We start from the raw sequence: 16,551 nt of genomic DNA on the forward strand, positions 1-16,551 counted from the left end.
GGTGTAGAGCCGGAGGAACACAGCAGGCCAAGCAGCATCAGAGGAGCAGGAAAGTTGACGTTTCGGCTCTAGACCCTTATCTCGATGCTGCTTGGCCTGCTGTGTTCCTCCAGCTCTACACCTTGTTATCTCAGGTTGTACAGCATCTGCAGTTCCCACTCTGTATCCATCTTACCAGCGAACCTAGGATCCCATGTGACTTCACCTTCCGTATCAGCCTGTCATGAGGGACCTTATTAAAGGCCTTGCTAAAGTCCATATAGATAACATTTACCACCTCGCCCTCAATCATCTTTGTCACTTCCTCAAAAAACTCCAGAGTTTGTTGGCATGACCTGCCTATCGCTAACATGCCTATATTTTTCAAATGTAGTAAATGCTATCCCTAAGAACCTTCTTGAATAATTTTCCTATCACTGACATAAGGCTCACTGGCATGTAATTTCCTGGATCATCCCTGTTGTCCTCCTTAAACAAAGAATCAACATTGACTGTTCTCTAATCATCTGGGACTTCTCCAGTGTCTAAAGAAAATACAAACATTTTGGACAAGTTCCCAACAATTTCTTCACCTGCCTCCCTCAGCATTCTGGAATAGATCCCATCAGACCCCGAGTACTTGTCTAACTTAATGCTTTTCAAAACACTTGATATCTCATTTTGTATATTAACATGCCCTAAAAAATCAACATACCCCTCCCGAGACTCACCACCTACCATGTCCTGCTCCTTTGTGAATACTGATACAAAATATTCATTAAGGACCTCACCTACTTCCTCAAGATCCATGCATAAATACCCTTTTCCTTGCTTCCCTCGTGCTCCTTCCAAATGTATAAAACGCTTTAAGGTTTTCCTTCATCCTGTTTGCCATGGCCCCTTTTAGCCCTCCTAAATCCTTTTTGAATTCTTTCCTGCTAGCTTTGTCATCTTCAAGGGCTTTGTTTTCAGTTTCCTAAACCTTAAGTATGCCTCTTTTTTCTTTAGACTACGTTCTCAATTTCTCTTGTCATCCAAGATTCCTGAACGTCGCCATCTTTATCCTTCATTTTCACAGAAACATGGCGGTCCTGAACTCTATACAACTGGCCCTTAACAGATTCCCACGTGCCTGACATGGAATTATCTTCAAACAGTTGCCTCTAATCTACATTCCCCAGTTCTTGCATAATATTGTGGTAAATAGCCTTCTCCCAATTTAGTGTTCTTATCTGAGGATTCGTCTTGTCCTCATCCACAAGCAGATTAAAATTTACAGAATTATGGTCACTGTTACCAAATACTAGGTTTAGTATGACCCCTTCCTTAATTGGACTATTCACATATTGTTTGAAAACACTGTCCTGGATATACCTAACAAATTCCACATCCACCCCAGTCCATCCAAGCCCCTAGCAGTAAGCCAGTCCCATGCAATGGAAGTTAAAATCACCCACCAACACAACCTTGCTGTTTCTCCATTTTTCTACAATCTGTCCACATATCCATTCCTCTATCACCCACTGTCTTGTTGAAAGGCCTGTAGTACAACCCTAAAGTGATTGCACACTTCATATTCCTTAGATCTACCCATATCGCCTCTCTGAATGATCCCTCCAAGATGTCCTCCCTCAACACAGTTGAACACTACTTAGTTGGCGAGCCAAGTATAGGTTACTTCTTCAGCCGTGGTGTTATCTCCAGAGCTATGCTTCTGGATTCTGCTGCTCAGGTATTTGTTCCACTGTTCACCCTAGGTTACTCTGACTGACCCCACTCCTCAGGTATTTACCGTGCTATCAATGTTCATTGCCAGGTTTGCTCTCCTTCACGGTGTTACTGCTCAGATTGAGCTCCAAAGGAAGCGGTTGAGGAGGAACCTTCATGAACCTTCCTGGGGGAAGTGATGGCCTAGTGGTATTATCGCTGGACTGTTAATCTGGAGATCCAGACAACATTCTGGGGACCCAGGTTCAAATCCTGCCAAGGCAGATGGTGGCTTTGAATTCAATAAATATCTGGAATTAAGAATCTAATAATGACTGTGAATCCATTGTCAATTGTTGGGAAAAACCCACCTGGAAGGGAATTGCCATCCTTACCTGGTCTGGCCTACATGTTACTCCAGACTGTCAGCAATGGGGTTGACTCTTAGCTGACCTCTGAACAATTATGGATGGACAATAAATGCTGCCTGGCCAGCCATGCCCTCATCCCATAAACAAATAAAGGAAAATAATAGTAAGCTCAGGCATTGTGGGAATTGAACTGTGCTGTTGCTGTCACTCAACATCACAAGCCAGCTAATTGAGAACCATCCCCCAAATGACCTCCCCTCTCATATTTATATGGAGACGCTGATTCAGAATCTGCTCAATGGTAAGCCCCAAGATGTTGATAGTGAGGGATTCACCAAAGGTAACACCACTGAAAGTCAAAGGGTGTTTAAGATTTGACCACTTTGCTGCAGGATGTTTTCCTAATACAAAAGGTTGTTCTTTGACTTGGATGAAATATGAAAGAAAACGGAGGGTAGTAGACAATCTGAGCTTGATCGGAAAAATGTATGGACATCATTAATCTCATTAAACTGAGAAACTATTACCTAGTAATTTTATATCTCATCCATCTCTGACTAACCTTCAAAATTCCAAGTAGCATGCAGTTCCCAGGCTGGTATGTGGTTTTAATTTTTTTCAAACATAACATGCAATCAAATCTGATCATAACCCAGACTCTTAACCTCCTCTGAAGGCAATTACAGATGAGGCACATCTGGCTCAGGATGAATCAATAAATTGGCGATAAGGGAACAGTGAATAATACACAGGAGTAAAACAACCTAAAAAACATTCCATTGGAGAACAAAAAATCTGCAAGCAAGATCCAATTGTGGTATCTGAAGCAGGCTAACAATGGTTTTAGTTAAAAGTATGCCATTATACTGTTAAGCAAATAGAGTTTTAGTTGATAATTTTGGGTTTCAGAACTCAACAAGAAACTAACAAAACGTTGATGAAAAAGTGAATTAAAATATGCCACTTAATTTGTCAGGAACATGGACTACTTCCAGATAGCTTGCAGAAGTAAAAAGGAGAGTGACTAGAGTAAACATTGGTCCCTCAGAGATGGAACAAGAGAAAATAAATGAAGGATGAGACAATAATGGGACATTGAACCACTGTTCACTGCCTGTCCTCACAGTCAAAGACTGGACATAAATGGAGGATAGCTGAGAGTCGAATCTGAGTGAGTGAAGAAATTAACAGTAGCAGAGAAAATATACTGGAGAAAATTCAGGTGTTGATATCGGAGGAATCCCCCATCCCTGGGTACATATTGTACAATAATACATAACATCAGATCACAGATCTTTATTCAGAGTCATTTCCATGATGCATTCCTCCAGAAAACTCTCCAAAAACATCCATTATCTCATCTTATAGGGTCTAATTGCCAATTTATTGTCCCAGTTTACATTAAAGTAAAAGCACCATGACACCAAATTCCAAAAATGAAATTTATGACTTCACAAGATAACAAAGTGTGAAGCTGGATGAACACAGCAGGCCAAGCAGCATCTCAGGAGCACAAAAGCTGACTTCACAAACCTGGTTTCAATCTCACTTGTCCCAGTTTACCGTCTGCTGGGATCATGTTTTTAATTTATTCATTAAATTGGAGCATCACTGTCTGGGCCAGCACTTATTGCCTGTCCCTCGTTGCTCTTGAGAAGGTTGGGATGAGCTGGCTTCTTGAACCGCGGCAGGCCACGTGATGTCGGTTGACTCACAAAGCCCTTAGGGAGGGAATTCCATAATTTTGACCCAACAGTGAAAGACTGGCTATATATTTCCAAATCAAGATGGTGAGTGGCTTGGAGGGGAACTTGCAGGGGACGGTGTTCCTCTATACCTGCTTCTACATGGAAGTAGTCATGGGTTTATAATGTGCTGTCTAAGGAGCCTTGCCAAATTTGCTCAGAGGATCTTGAAGATAGCACACACTGCTGAATATCATTGAGCTGGTTGCTGCTGATTCATACCATCGTTAATGACACCTTCCATCATTTTATTAACTGTCAAGAGAGACTGATGGGGCAGGAATTGGCTGGGTTAAATTTGTTGCTAATGTGGGCAGACTATACCACGATAAATTTCTCCCACACCCATTTCCACCTCCTGGTAATAAACTCTTAGTTCTCTGTCCATGGTGGTATGACTCCAGTCACAGAGGGTGTTTACACAAGTAAATGGCAATGCCTCTGTTTTTCCAGAGGGAATCAGGCGGAAGGTGGAATTAGCATCACCCAGATTGTGATCACTCCCATGGCATGGGGCTGAGGGGGCAATGACAGCACCCATGTGAATTAATGGCAAACACATCTGAATCCTGGCACTCACCACAACTGCAGAGGGGTCCAGTCCTGGAATATTGACTGGGTGTGTGCCAATGGAGAGTCCATCATGATGGTGACAGCCTGATACTGTCATTCTCTGCCTGTCCACCCTGCATTCCATCTGTGTGCCACCACAAGGTCAGAGGGTAGCAACTGGGCAACAAGAGCTACCCATTGATCACACAGTCCTGCCACAAGCATCAAACACAGGTGCACGTTGACAAGGTGTAGAGAATGGTATCCATTTGCAGCAAGGCAGTGCATCTCGGGCATACCACTGAAATATCAACCAATGTTTGCGTTCGCAGGAGCATGATCAGGGGAAGTGCCCGTCAGCCATGATTTAAATGGCGGAGTGGACTTGATGGGCCGAATGGCCTTACTTCCAATCCTCTGTCTTATAAGACCATAAGACCATAGGGGAGAGTCGTTCCCCCTCATGACTCAGAGCCAGGCTGAGAACCCAGAAACAAGGAGGTGGCAACTAGCTCATCCCCTTGCCAGCTAGCCTCCATGATTGGCTGACACAGCTCTATTCCAAAAAGGACAGCTCCAATTCACTGCTCATCAACCAATCCCTGATTACACCATCCGTCTGTCATTGACCATGACAGTCTCCTCTTGGACACAATGCTGAGAGAGAAATCTCCATCAAACCAACATTTGAAATCTAGATTCAAAGTAAAATCATCCAAACATTCATTTAGAACACAACAATTTGCTCCCAGGTTGCTGTCAATGTACCACCAGGGTTGACCCTTTTATCCTGAGAGTGGAGATGTCCCACTCCAGTAATGAAAGGAACTGCATGTCTGAAAGCAGATAGGGGTTGTACAACTCAAAAACAGAAGTTGCTGGAAAAGCTCAACAGGTCTGGCAGTATCTGTGAAGAAAAAAAATCAGAGTAAACATTTCGGGTCCGGGGACCCTTCCTCAGAATATGGTTACGCAGCTGCCTGCACCTTGTGGTGAGAACCATGTGGTTCCTTCCCCAGTATTGTTTGTGAACCTAATTGGTGGGAGGAGGAATGGGGGAGTGAGGAGGGAGGGTGTGGGGTGAGCTGAGATTTCAGCTCAGTTTCACAAAGCAACACAGCTGAGCACAAGGAGCGACTGGAACAGAAACCCTGTCAGGTGTGGAGAGGAAAGGGTGGGGTCAGATAGTCAGACCCAGAGTCATTCATGTGTTCTGGCTCTGACCCAAAACCAGGGGAGAATAATTAACAGGTATGGTCGGGAATTTCCGTGGGTTGTTTCTGAAGAAATAAGGTGTAGTGCTTGATTGATAATGATGATTGGGTAATAAATGTTGACCTTGTTCAGCAACACCCACATACCGGAATAGAACGAAAACACTGAAAGGTTACCTCCCACATTCCACACAGTAACGTGGGGCCTTCCAGATATAAATATAAAGATCAGCACAGCACGAAGCCAGGTCCAAACCCCCTGACTTTGTCAGACTGACAGGCTGCAGACAATCTTCAGATCCTCTTCAACATCAACTGGAAACAGGTAAACGTGGTGAGTAGCAGCAAATTACTGCAGATGCTGGAAGTAAAAGTGCTGAGATGGCCGAGGGCCAGGCTGCATCCCTGCAGAAACAGCAAGCTACCATTTCAATTCTGGATGACTCTTCCTCAAAACATTAGCTTGCTCTTTCGCCGTGGATGCTGCCTGATCAAGTGTGATTTCCAATGTTATTTGTTTTCAATCCCTGAATACATGTCGGTCATGACCTGAAATGAGAATTTACACCAAATTTGATCGCAAGTATCTCATCTGGTGTTAGAGTACTAAGGGCCAGTTAACATTAGTTGTGAGTTCACACTGTCTATTGGGGGAATAGTTACATGATTCCCACCATGAGGTGTGTTTTGATGAGGAGTCACTAGATCTAAAATGTTAACTCTGATTTCTCTCCAGAGATGTTACCAGACCTGCTGAGCTATTCCAGCAATTTCTATTTTTGTCTGATTTACAGAATCCACAGTTTTTTTGGTTTTTATTTCGTAATCCAGGTCGGTTGGCTTGCTGAGCTGGTTTGCTGTTTTGCAGACATTTCGTTACTATGTTTGGTAACATTCTCAGTGCAGCCTCCGATGAAGTGTCGGTGTGTTTTCCCACCATGTTTGTAAACTCTGGGGTCCGTTGGGATGGATTGCCTCTCTTCTGGTTTTCCTTCATAGTGGAATGTCGATGGGGTCGAGTTCAATATGTTTATTAATAGCACACTTCGTGGAGTGCCAGGCTTCTAGGAATTCTCTGCCTCACCTGGCCCAGGATTTTGGTGTTGTCCCAGTCAAAATGGTGGTTCTCCTTGTCCATGTGGATTGAGATGAGTGAGTATTGGTCGTGTCTTTTTGTGGCTGGTTGGTGTTCACGTTCTCTTGTTGTTAGTTTCCTTCCTGTTTGTCCGATGTAGTGTTTCTCACAGTCTCTGCAGGGGATCTTGGAGATGACATTGGTCCTGTCCGTGGCGGGGAGTGGGTCGTTAGTTCGGGTGAGCAGTTGTCGTAGGATTGGCGTGGGCTTGTGTGCCACTCTGATGCCCAGCGATCATAGGAGTCTCGTGGTGAGTTCCGACGTGTTCCTGATGTAGGGTAGTGTGATGAGTGTGTTGGGGTCTGTCGGATCTTTCTGATGCTGTTCACATAGGCATCTTCTGACAGGTTCTTTGGATATCCATTATCCTTAAACACTTGGAAGAGGTATTCATCTTCCTCTTGGTGTAGTTCCGTGTTGCTGCATTGTGTTTTGTTGCCCTTTTAAATAGTGTTCACGATTAAATAGTGTATTGCTTAAAAAAGGGCAACAACACACTGCAGCAACATGGACCTATGCCAAGAGGAGGAGGAATACCTCTTCCATGTTTTCAAGGATAATGGGTATCCAAAGAACTGGGTCAGAAGATGCCTACCGGAACAACATCAGAAAGATCCTTCACGCCCCGATACAGATCGCACTACCCTACCCTGTTGCAGCGAGCTTATGAAGTGGCTAGAGAATTGGCTCTCGGGCAGGAAACAGTGAGCGGGGAGAAGGGATAACAACGTGCAGAGGTGGATGAACACAGCAGGCCAAGCAGCATCAGAGGAGCACGAAGGCTGACCTTTCGGGCCTAGACCCTTCTTCAGAAAGACTTTTCTGAAGAAGGGTCTAGCCCCGAAATATTAGCCTTCCTGCTCCGCTGATGTTGCTTGGCCTGCTGTGTTCATCCAAATTTACACCTTATTATCCCAGATTCTCCACAATCTGCAGTTCCTACTCTCTGAGTGGGAATAAGGGGTTCCACGGGGATCACTGCTGGATCCAACTGTTTGCAATTTATATTAATGACTGGGAGAAAGGAAGTGAATGTACTGTAGAAATATTTACAGATAACCCTAAAATAAGTGGAAAGGCAGGTTGTGAGAGGGTTACAATTTACAGAGAGATATTGATAGGCTAAATAAGTGGTAAAAAGCCTCAATTTATAGCTTTAAATTGAGGGGTAAAAGATATAGGACAGATGTCAGAGGTGGTTTCTTTACTCAGAGAGTAGTAAGGGAATGGAACGCTTTGCCTGCAACAGTAGTAGATTCGCCAACTTTAGGTACATTTAAGTCGTCATTGGACAAGCATATGGACGTACATGGAATAGTGTAGGTTAGATGGGCTTGAGATCAGTATGAGAGGTTGGCACAACATCGAGGGCTGAAGGGCCTGTACTGTGCTGTAATGTTATATGTTCTATGTTCTATGTTCAAATGGAGTGTAACATGGAAAAATGTGGTGAGCAGAGGTTAAAATGGTTGGAACTCTACTCACTGGGAATCTAGAAGAATGAGATCCATAGTATAGGTTTAAAACTCTTGTTCTGTATCCACGAGGATGGCCTTAACTGTGACCTTGGATTCATGTCACACGACATGCAACCTCACTACAGCATTTTGTGTTTGCAAAATCTTCTGTACTGTTCCGTTTTCACCTTGATAACATTATTTTTTTACCTTAGTTTGTACAGTTTTCGATTACTTGTTACTTTGGTTAGACCCTCGTCATGTGACTCTTAAACCTATTGTGTTCTTCCAGCCACTTCTTTGTCTTTGACATCATCTTATTTTTGATTATTTTGTAATTACCTCTCTGCCTTAATGATTCAGATCATAGGTCATCCATTCACTTGCAATTCAGCTATTAACGTTGTACTCACATTGACACTTTTGATCACTTGCAAAGACTTATTTGGCCTGTCGATACTCCACCACACTGTTTGTACTATCTTTTAATACTCTTATTTACCTGGAATTATCTTGCAATTATCTCCCGGCCTATTAATTCTGAGAATGTGCTTTCCTCCACCTGATGAAGGATCAGTGTTCCAAAAGCTTGTAATTTCAAATATATCTGTTGGACTATAACCTGATGTCATGTAAGAAAAGACGAGAGCAGTGCAGTAGACATTGTCTATTTGGCTTTTAGCAAGGTCTTTGACAAGGTACCACCTGGTGGGATGTTGAGTAAGATTAAATCTCATGATATCCAGAGAGATCTAGCCACTTGGACGTAAGATTAGCTTGACGGTAGAGGGTAGTAGTAGGGGGTTGTTTTTCAGACTGGAGGCCTATGACCAATGGTGTGCCACAGGCATCGGTGCTGGGTCCATTGTTAGTTGTCATTTATATAAATAATGTGGATGAGAATTTCAGAGGTACAGTTAGTAAGTTTGCAGTTGATACCAAAATTGGAGATTATAGTTGACAGTGAAGATGATTATCTTGGAATGAGGTGAGATCTTGGTCAACTGGGTCAGTGGGATGAGGAATGGAGTTTAATTTATATAAGTGCAAGGTGTTGCATTTTGGTGGGTCAAACCAGGGCAGGGATTGCCCAGTCAATGGTAGTGGTCTGAGGAGTGTTATAGAACAATGAGATCTAGGGGGTATAAGTTCATAGCTCCTTAAAAATGGAGCCACAAGTAGACAGGGTGGTGAAGATGGTTTCCAGCATGCTAGCTTTCATCAGTCAGAGCACGGAGTATGGAAGTTGGAATGTCTTGTTGCAGTTCTGGTTGGCTGATTGTAACAACGATTCTTAATAAACTACAAGGCATACAAAGAAGATTTACGGGATGCTGCCTGGACTGGAAGGTTTGAGTTATACAGGAAAGGTTGGTTAAGCTGGAACTTTTTTCCCTGGAGCACAGGAGACTGGAGGTGTTTTATAGAAGCCTATAAAATCATAAGAGGCGTTGGTAAGCCAACTGCTCTTCCCTCAAGGTAGCGGAGTCTAAAATTGGAGGACATTGGCTGAAGGTGAGAGGGGAGAGTTACAAAAGGGTCCAGAGAGACAACTTTTTCACACATGGGCTGATGAGTGTCTTGAATGGTCTGCCAGGGTTAGGGGTGAAAGCGAGTGCAATTTCATCATTTAAGAAACATTTAGACAGGTACATGGATGAGATAGATATGGAAGCATACGGACCAGGAGTAGGGAAATGGGACTAGTTTAATTGTGAAAATTGAGCAGCATGGGCATGCTAGGTCAAAAGCCCTGTTTTGAAGCTGTAGATGTCTATGACTCTATGATTCTAAGATCCCTGGAGCAGGTGGGACTTGAACCCAGGCCTCCTGGTTCAGTGGAAGAGAAAGTCCATTGTCCCACACTGCTACAAATCATTCACACAGGTAGCTTAGTTAGGTCAAGGCCTCATCTAAGACCACAAGTAATAGGAATAGTAGGCCATTCAGCCTGCTCCAGACAGTCTGCTCCACCATTCAATAGGATTATGGCTATCACACATTCCTCACATCCACTTTCCTGCCCTTTTCCCATAACTCCTGATTCCCCAACTGATCAAGAATCTATCTCAGCCTTAAATACACACAAGCTCACTGCCAGAGAGCTCTCTTTGGCAAGGAGTTCCAAAGACTCTCAACCCTCAGTGAATCTTCCTCATCTCAGTCTTAAATGGGTGCCTCTTTATTCTAAGACTGTACCCTCTGGTCCTAGACTCTGCCAATGAGGGGAAGCATCCTCTCAGCATTTACTCTGTCAAGCCCCATTAGAATTCAATATGTTTCAATGAGGTCACTTCTCATTCTTCTAATTCCAATGAGTCAAGCCCCAACCTGTTTCACCTTTGCTCATAAGACAATTCCTCCATCCTAGTGAAACAAAAACAGAAATTGCTGGAGAAACTCAGTCGGTCTGGCAGCACGTTTGGAGAAAGAAACAGAGTTGACATTTTGGGTCCAGTGACCTTTTCTTCAGAACAGATTTCAGATTTGTGTTTCAAAACTGATTCATATTTTCAACATCAGCAGTTTAGTTTTATCATCCTAGTGAACCTTCTCTGAGCTACTTCTAATGAAAAAATCTTTGCTTAAATAATGGGACCAAAACTATTTATTTAGATTATGCTTTTCCAAATGTTCTGCTATTACTTCGTTAATAATTGATCGCAATTCATCAGCCTTTAGTTACACACTTTTTGCCTCCGTCCCTTTTTGAATAGGAGTATCACATTGGCAGTTTTCCAAACCTCTGATACTTTTCCAGAATCCAAGAATTTTTTGAAAATTACAACCAATGCATCCACTATCTCTGTAGCTCCTTCTTTTGGGATTCTAGGATGAAAACCATCACGGCCAGGGAATTCTCTGCCTCTAGCCCCATTAGGTTATGGAATACAACTTCTCTAGTGACGGTGATGGTAGTTAATTCCTCCCTCTGTATTCTTTAGTCTTAAGGGGACATTCAAAGTATCTTCCACTGTAAGGACTGATGCAAAATATTTAACTACTCTACTATTTCCTTGTTCCGCAAAACCATCTACCCCACCGAACCATTTTCTAAGAGGCCTCTCTTTTCCTTTTTATATATTTAAAGATGATCTTTCTGTCAATTTTATATTCCTCCCTTAGTTTGTCTTCGTAGTTTATTTCCTCTCTTCTTATTATCTTTTTAGTCCTCCTTTGCTGGATCGTGAGCTTATCCCAGTCTTCGGGGTTATCACTGACTTTTGCCTTCTTATATGGAGCTTTTTTTTCAAATTAATACTCTCCTTAGTCCGCTCTTAGCTCCCAGTAGGGAGGATAGATTCTAAGTTTTTGGAGCAGATTTGTAGATACTGGGAGCTATTTTTAATGACAGTCATGAACTACCTCCTTAAATGTCTGTCACTGCTTGCTTACTGTCATTCCTGTTAAATTAGCTGCCCAGTTCACATTAGTTTACTTTATCGTTTTTTCATTATAATTCGCTTTACTTACTTTAACCATGATTGTTTTCGAAGCAAGTTTCTCACTCTTGAACTGAAATTTCAATTCTGTCATATTATGATCGCAACCCCCGAGGGGATCTTATACTCTGAAAAGACATGTTGTAATTTAAAGTTGCAGATGTTCTTATGTGGTTATGACACAGGATTATCTCAAGATCAAATCATCTCAGTTCCGGGACATCTCTACTGGAATTCCTCAGCGTAGATATTTTTTAATTATTAATTTGTTTAGGAATGTTATTACACACTGCTGGGGTAGTGAGGCCTTCTGGCTCAGAGATAGGGACACACCATTACACACCAGCTATCCTTGTTACTGTCCTAGGCCCAACCATCTTCAGCTGCTTCATCAATGGCCTTCCCTCCATCATAGGGTCAGAAGTGGAATGTTTGCTGACTATTGCACAATGTTCAGCACCATTCATGAATCCTCATATCAAAGCAGTCCATGTTCAAATGCAACAAATCTGGATAATATCTGGGCTTGGTTGCTAAGTAGCAAGGAACAATTACACCATTCAAATTCCAGGCAATGACTGTCTCCTAAACAGACAACCTAATTACCACATTATAACATTCAATGGCATAACCATCACTGTATCCTTCACTCTTTGCATCCTGAAGATTACCACTGACCAAGAATACAACTGGACTAGACATATAACGGAGGAAGGTATAGTTAGGAGGAAGGTATAGTTAGGAGGAAGGTATAGTTAGGAGGAAGGTATAGTTAGGAGGAAGGTATAGTTAGGAGGAAGGTATAGTTAGGAGGAAGGTATAGTTAGGAGGAAGGTATAGAGGAGATGTCGGAGGGAGGTTCTTCACCCAGAGAGTTGTGAACGCATGGAATAGTTTACCAGTGGTAGTCGTGGAAGCAGAGTCATTAGTGACATTTAAGCGACTGCTGGACATGCACATGGACAGCAGTGAATTGAGGGGAATGTAGGTTAGGTTATTTTAGTTTTGGATTAGGATTATTCCACGGCACTACATCGTGGGCTGACGGGCCTGTACTGTGCTGTACTTTTCTATGTTCTATATAAATACAGTAAGTTACAAGAACAGGTCGGGGCTAGGAATACAGCAGCAAATAACTCACCTCCTGACCCTCCAAACCCTGTCTACCATCTACAAGGCACAAGTCAGGAGTGTGATGGAATACTCTCCAATAGCCTTGATGGTGCAGCCCCAACAACACTCAAAAGCTTGATAACATCCTGCTTAATAAAATGTGAGGCTGGATGAACACAGCAGGCCAAGCAGCATCTCAGGAGCACAAAAGCTGACGTTTCGGGCCTAGACCCTTCATCAGAGAGGGGGATGGGGAGAGGGTTCTGGAATAAATAGGGAGAGAGGGGGAGGCGGACCGAAGATGGAGAGTAAAGAAGATAGGTGGAGAGGAGAGTATAGGTGGGGAGGTAGGGAGGGGATAGGTCAGTCCAGGGAAGACGGACAGGTCAAGGAGGTGGGATGAGGTTAGTAGGTAGCTGGGGGTGCGGCTTGGGGTGGGAGGAAGGGATGGGTGAGAGGAAGAACCGGTTAGGGAGGCAGAGACAGGTTGGACTGGTTTTGGGATGCAGTGGGTGGGGGGGAAGAGCTGGGCTGGTTGTGTGGTGCAGTGGGGGGAGGGGATGAACTGGGCTGGTTTAGGGATGCAGTGGGGGAAGGGAAGGGGAGATCTCACATTTTATTATCTTGGAATCTCCAGCATCTGCAGTTCCCATTATCTCTAACATCCTGCTTAACTGGCACCACATCCACAAACATACATTCCCACACCCCGCAGTGCTCAGCAGCAACAGTATGTACTATCTATAAGACTCACCAACATTTCTTAGACAGCACATTTTATACAGACAACCATTTCCATCTAGAAGGACAAAAGCAGCAGATACTTGGGAACACCACGCCTACAGGTTCCCCTCCAAGCTACTCACCATCCTGACTTGGAAGTATAATCGCCATTCCTCCGGTGTTGCTGGGTCAAAATTCTGGAATTCCTTCCTGAGGGCATTGTGGGTCAACCTACAGCACATGGACTGCGGCAGTTCAAGAAGGCAGCTCACCACAACCCTGTCAAGGGGCAACGAGGGACAGGCAACAAAAACTGTCCCAGCCCATGATGTCCACACCCTGAGTGAATGAAACAAAAAATATTGAGTGTGATTCCAGCAGAGGCAATTGTCAGATTGAATTGAGATGTTCAGGCTAGAAGGCTTTTGACAGTGTAAATAAGGAGAAAGAGCTTCCATTGGCTGAAGGGTCAGTAACCAGATGAATACAGATTGAAAGTAATTGGTAAATCAAGCAGATATGACCTTGTGGAGGAAAGCTTACCCAAAGATTTATGATCGAGGACATTCTGCCTGAAAGGGAAGTGACAGTTGATTAAATGACGCCTTTGAAAATAGAACTGGATAAATATTGGATTGGGAATGTTAGCACTGTGATACGGATTGATAGGAGAACGGGACTACATGGGGAGCACATTTTCATACTTCACTGTGACCGTGTAGTGGAAATTACACTCTGATAGGAGAACGGGACTACATGGGGAGCACATTTTTACACTTCACTGAGAGCGTGTAGTGGAAATTACACTCTGAGAGGAGAACGGGACTACATGGGGAGCACATTTTCACACTTCACTGTGACCGTGTAGTGGAAATTACACTCTGATAGGAGAACGGGACTACAGGGGGAGCACATTTTCACACTTCACTGTGACCGTGTAGTGTAAATCACACTCTGATAGGAGAACGGGACTACATGGGGAGCACATTTTCACACTTCACTGTGACCGTGTAGTGGAAATTACACTCTGATAGGAGAACGGGACTACAGGGGGAGCACATTTTCACACTTCACTGTGACCGTGTAGTGGAAATTACACTCTGATAGGAGAACGGGACTACATGGGGAGCACATTTTCACACTTCACTGTGACCGTGTAGTGGAAATTACACTCTGATAGGAGAACAGGACTACAGGGGGAGCACATTTTCACATTTCACTGTGACCGTGTAGTGGAAATTACACTCTGATAGGAGAACGGGACTGCATGGGGAGCACATTTTCACACTTCACTGTGACCGTGTAGTGGAAATTACACTCTGATAGGAGAACGGGACTACATGGGGAGCACATTTTCACACTTCACTGTGACCGTGTAGTGGAAATTACACTCTGATAGGAGAACGGGACTACAGGGGGAGCACATTTTCACACTTCACTGTGACCGTGTAGTGGAAATTACACTCTGATAGGAGAACGGGACAACAGGGGGAGCACATTTTCACACTTCACAGTGACCGTGTAGTGGAAATTACACTCTGATGGGAGAACGGGACTACATGGGGAGCACATTTTCACACTTCACTGTGGCCGTGTAGTGGAAATTACACTCTGATAGGAGAACGGGACTACAGGGGGAGCACATTTTCACACTTCACTGTGACCGTGTAGTGGAAATTACACTCTGATAGGAGAACGGGACTACATGGGGAGCACATTTTCACACTTCACTGTGACCGTGTAGTGGAAATTACACTCTGATAGGAGAACGGGACTACATGGGGAGCACATTTTCACACTTCACTGTGACCGTGTAGTGGAAATTACACTCTGATAGGAGAACGGGACTACATGGGGAGCACATTTTCAAACTTCACTGTGACCGTGTAGTGGAAATTACACTCTGATAGGAGAACGGGACTATATGGGGAGCACATTTTCACACTTCACTGTGACCGTGTAGTGGAAATTACACTCTGATAGGAGAACGGGACTACATGGGGAGCACATTTTCACACTTCACTGTGACCGTGTAGTGGAAATTACACTCTGATAGGAGAACGGGACTACATGGGGAGCACATTTTCTCACTTCACTGTGACCGTGTAGTGGAAATTACACTCTGATAGAACGGGACTACATGGGGAGCACATTTTCACACTTCACTGTGACCATGTAGTGGAAATTACACTCTGATAGGAGAACGGGACGACATGGGGAGCACATTTTCACACTTCACTGTGACCGTCTAGTGGAAATTACACTCTGATAGGAGAACGGGACTACATGGGGAGCACATTTTCACACTTCACTGTGACCGTGTAGTGGAAATTACACTCTGATAGGAGAACGGGACTACAGGGGGAGCACATTTCCACAGTTCACTGTGACCGTGTAGTGGAAATTACACTCTGATAGGAGAACGGGACTACAGGGGGAGCACATTTTCAACACTTCACAGTGGCCGTGTAGTGGAAATTACACTCTGATAGGAGAACGGGACTACATGGGGAGCACATTTTCACACTTCACTGTGACCGTGTAGTGGAAATTACACTCTGATAGGAGAACGGGACTATATGGGGAGCACATTTTCACACTTCACTGTGACCGTGTAGTGGAAATTACACTCTGATAGGAGAACGGGACTACATGGGGAGCACATTTTCACACTTCACTGTGGCCGTGTAGTGGAAATTACACTCTGATAGGAGAACGGGACTACATGGGGAGCACATTTTCAAACTTCACTGTGACCGTGTAGTGGAAATTACACTCTGATAGGAGAACGGGACTATATGGGGAGCACATTTTCACACTTCACTGTGACCGTGTAGTGGAAATTACACTCTGATAGGAGAACGGGACTACATGGGGAGCACATTTTCACACTTCACTGTGACCGTGTAGTGGAAATTACACTCTGATAGGAGAACGGGACTACATGGGGAGCACATTTTCACACTTCACTGTGACCGTGTAGTGGAAATTACACTCTGATAGAACGGGACTACATGGGGAGCACATTTTCACACTTCACTGTGACCATGTAGTGGAAATTACACTCTGATAGGAGAACGGGACGACATGGGGAGCACATTTTCACACTTCA

General features: G+C 43.9%; 1 protein-coding gene across 2 annotated transcripts in view; it reads left to right on the forward strand.

The window, feature by feature from the left end:
- The first annotated feature begins 5,767 nt into the window (after positions 1 to 5,767).
- Positions 5,768 to 16,551, forward strand: part of LOC132205996 (uncharacterized) — a 31,998-nt gene continuing 21,214 nt past the window's right edge. The window contains exon 1 of one of the 2 annotated variants that reach the window (XM_059648840.1): positions 5,768 to 5,902. The gene's annotated coding sequence lies outside the window, so the exon portion shown is untranslated. The remainder of the gene's footprint in view (positions 5,903 to 16,551) is intronic. The other variant, XM_059648841.1, reaches the window with a different exon arrangement.

This window comes from Stegostoma tigrinum, chromosome 9 (assembly GCF_030684315.1).
Source record: "Stegostoma tigrinum isolate sSteTig4 chromosome 9, sSteTig4.hap1, whole genome shotgun sequence".
Lineage (NCBI taxonomy): Eukaryota > Metazoa > Chordata > Chondrichthyes > Orectolobiformes > Stegostomatidae > Stegostoma > Stegostoma tigrinum.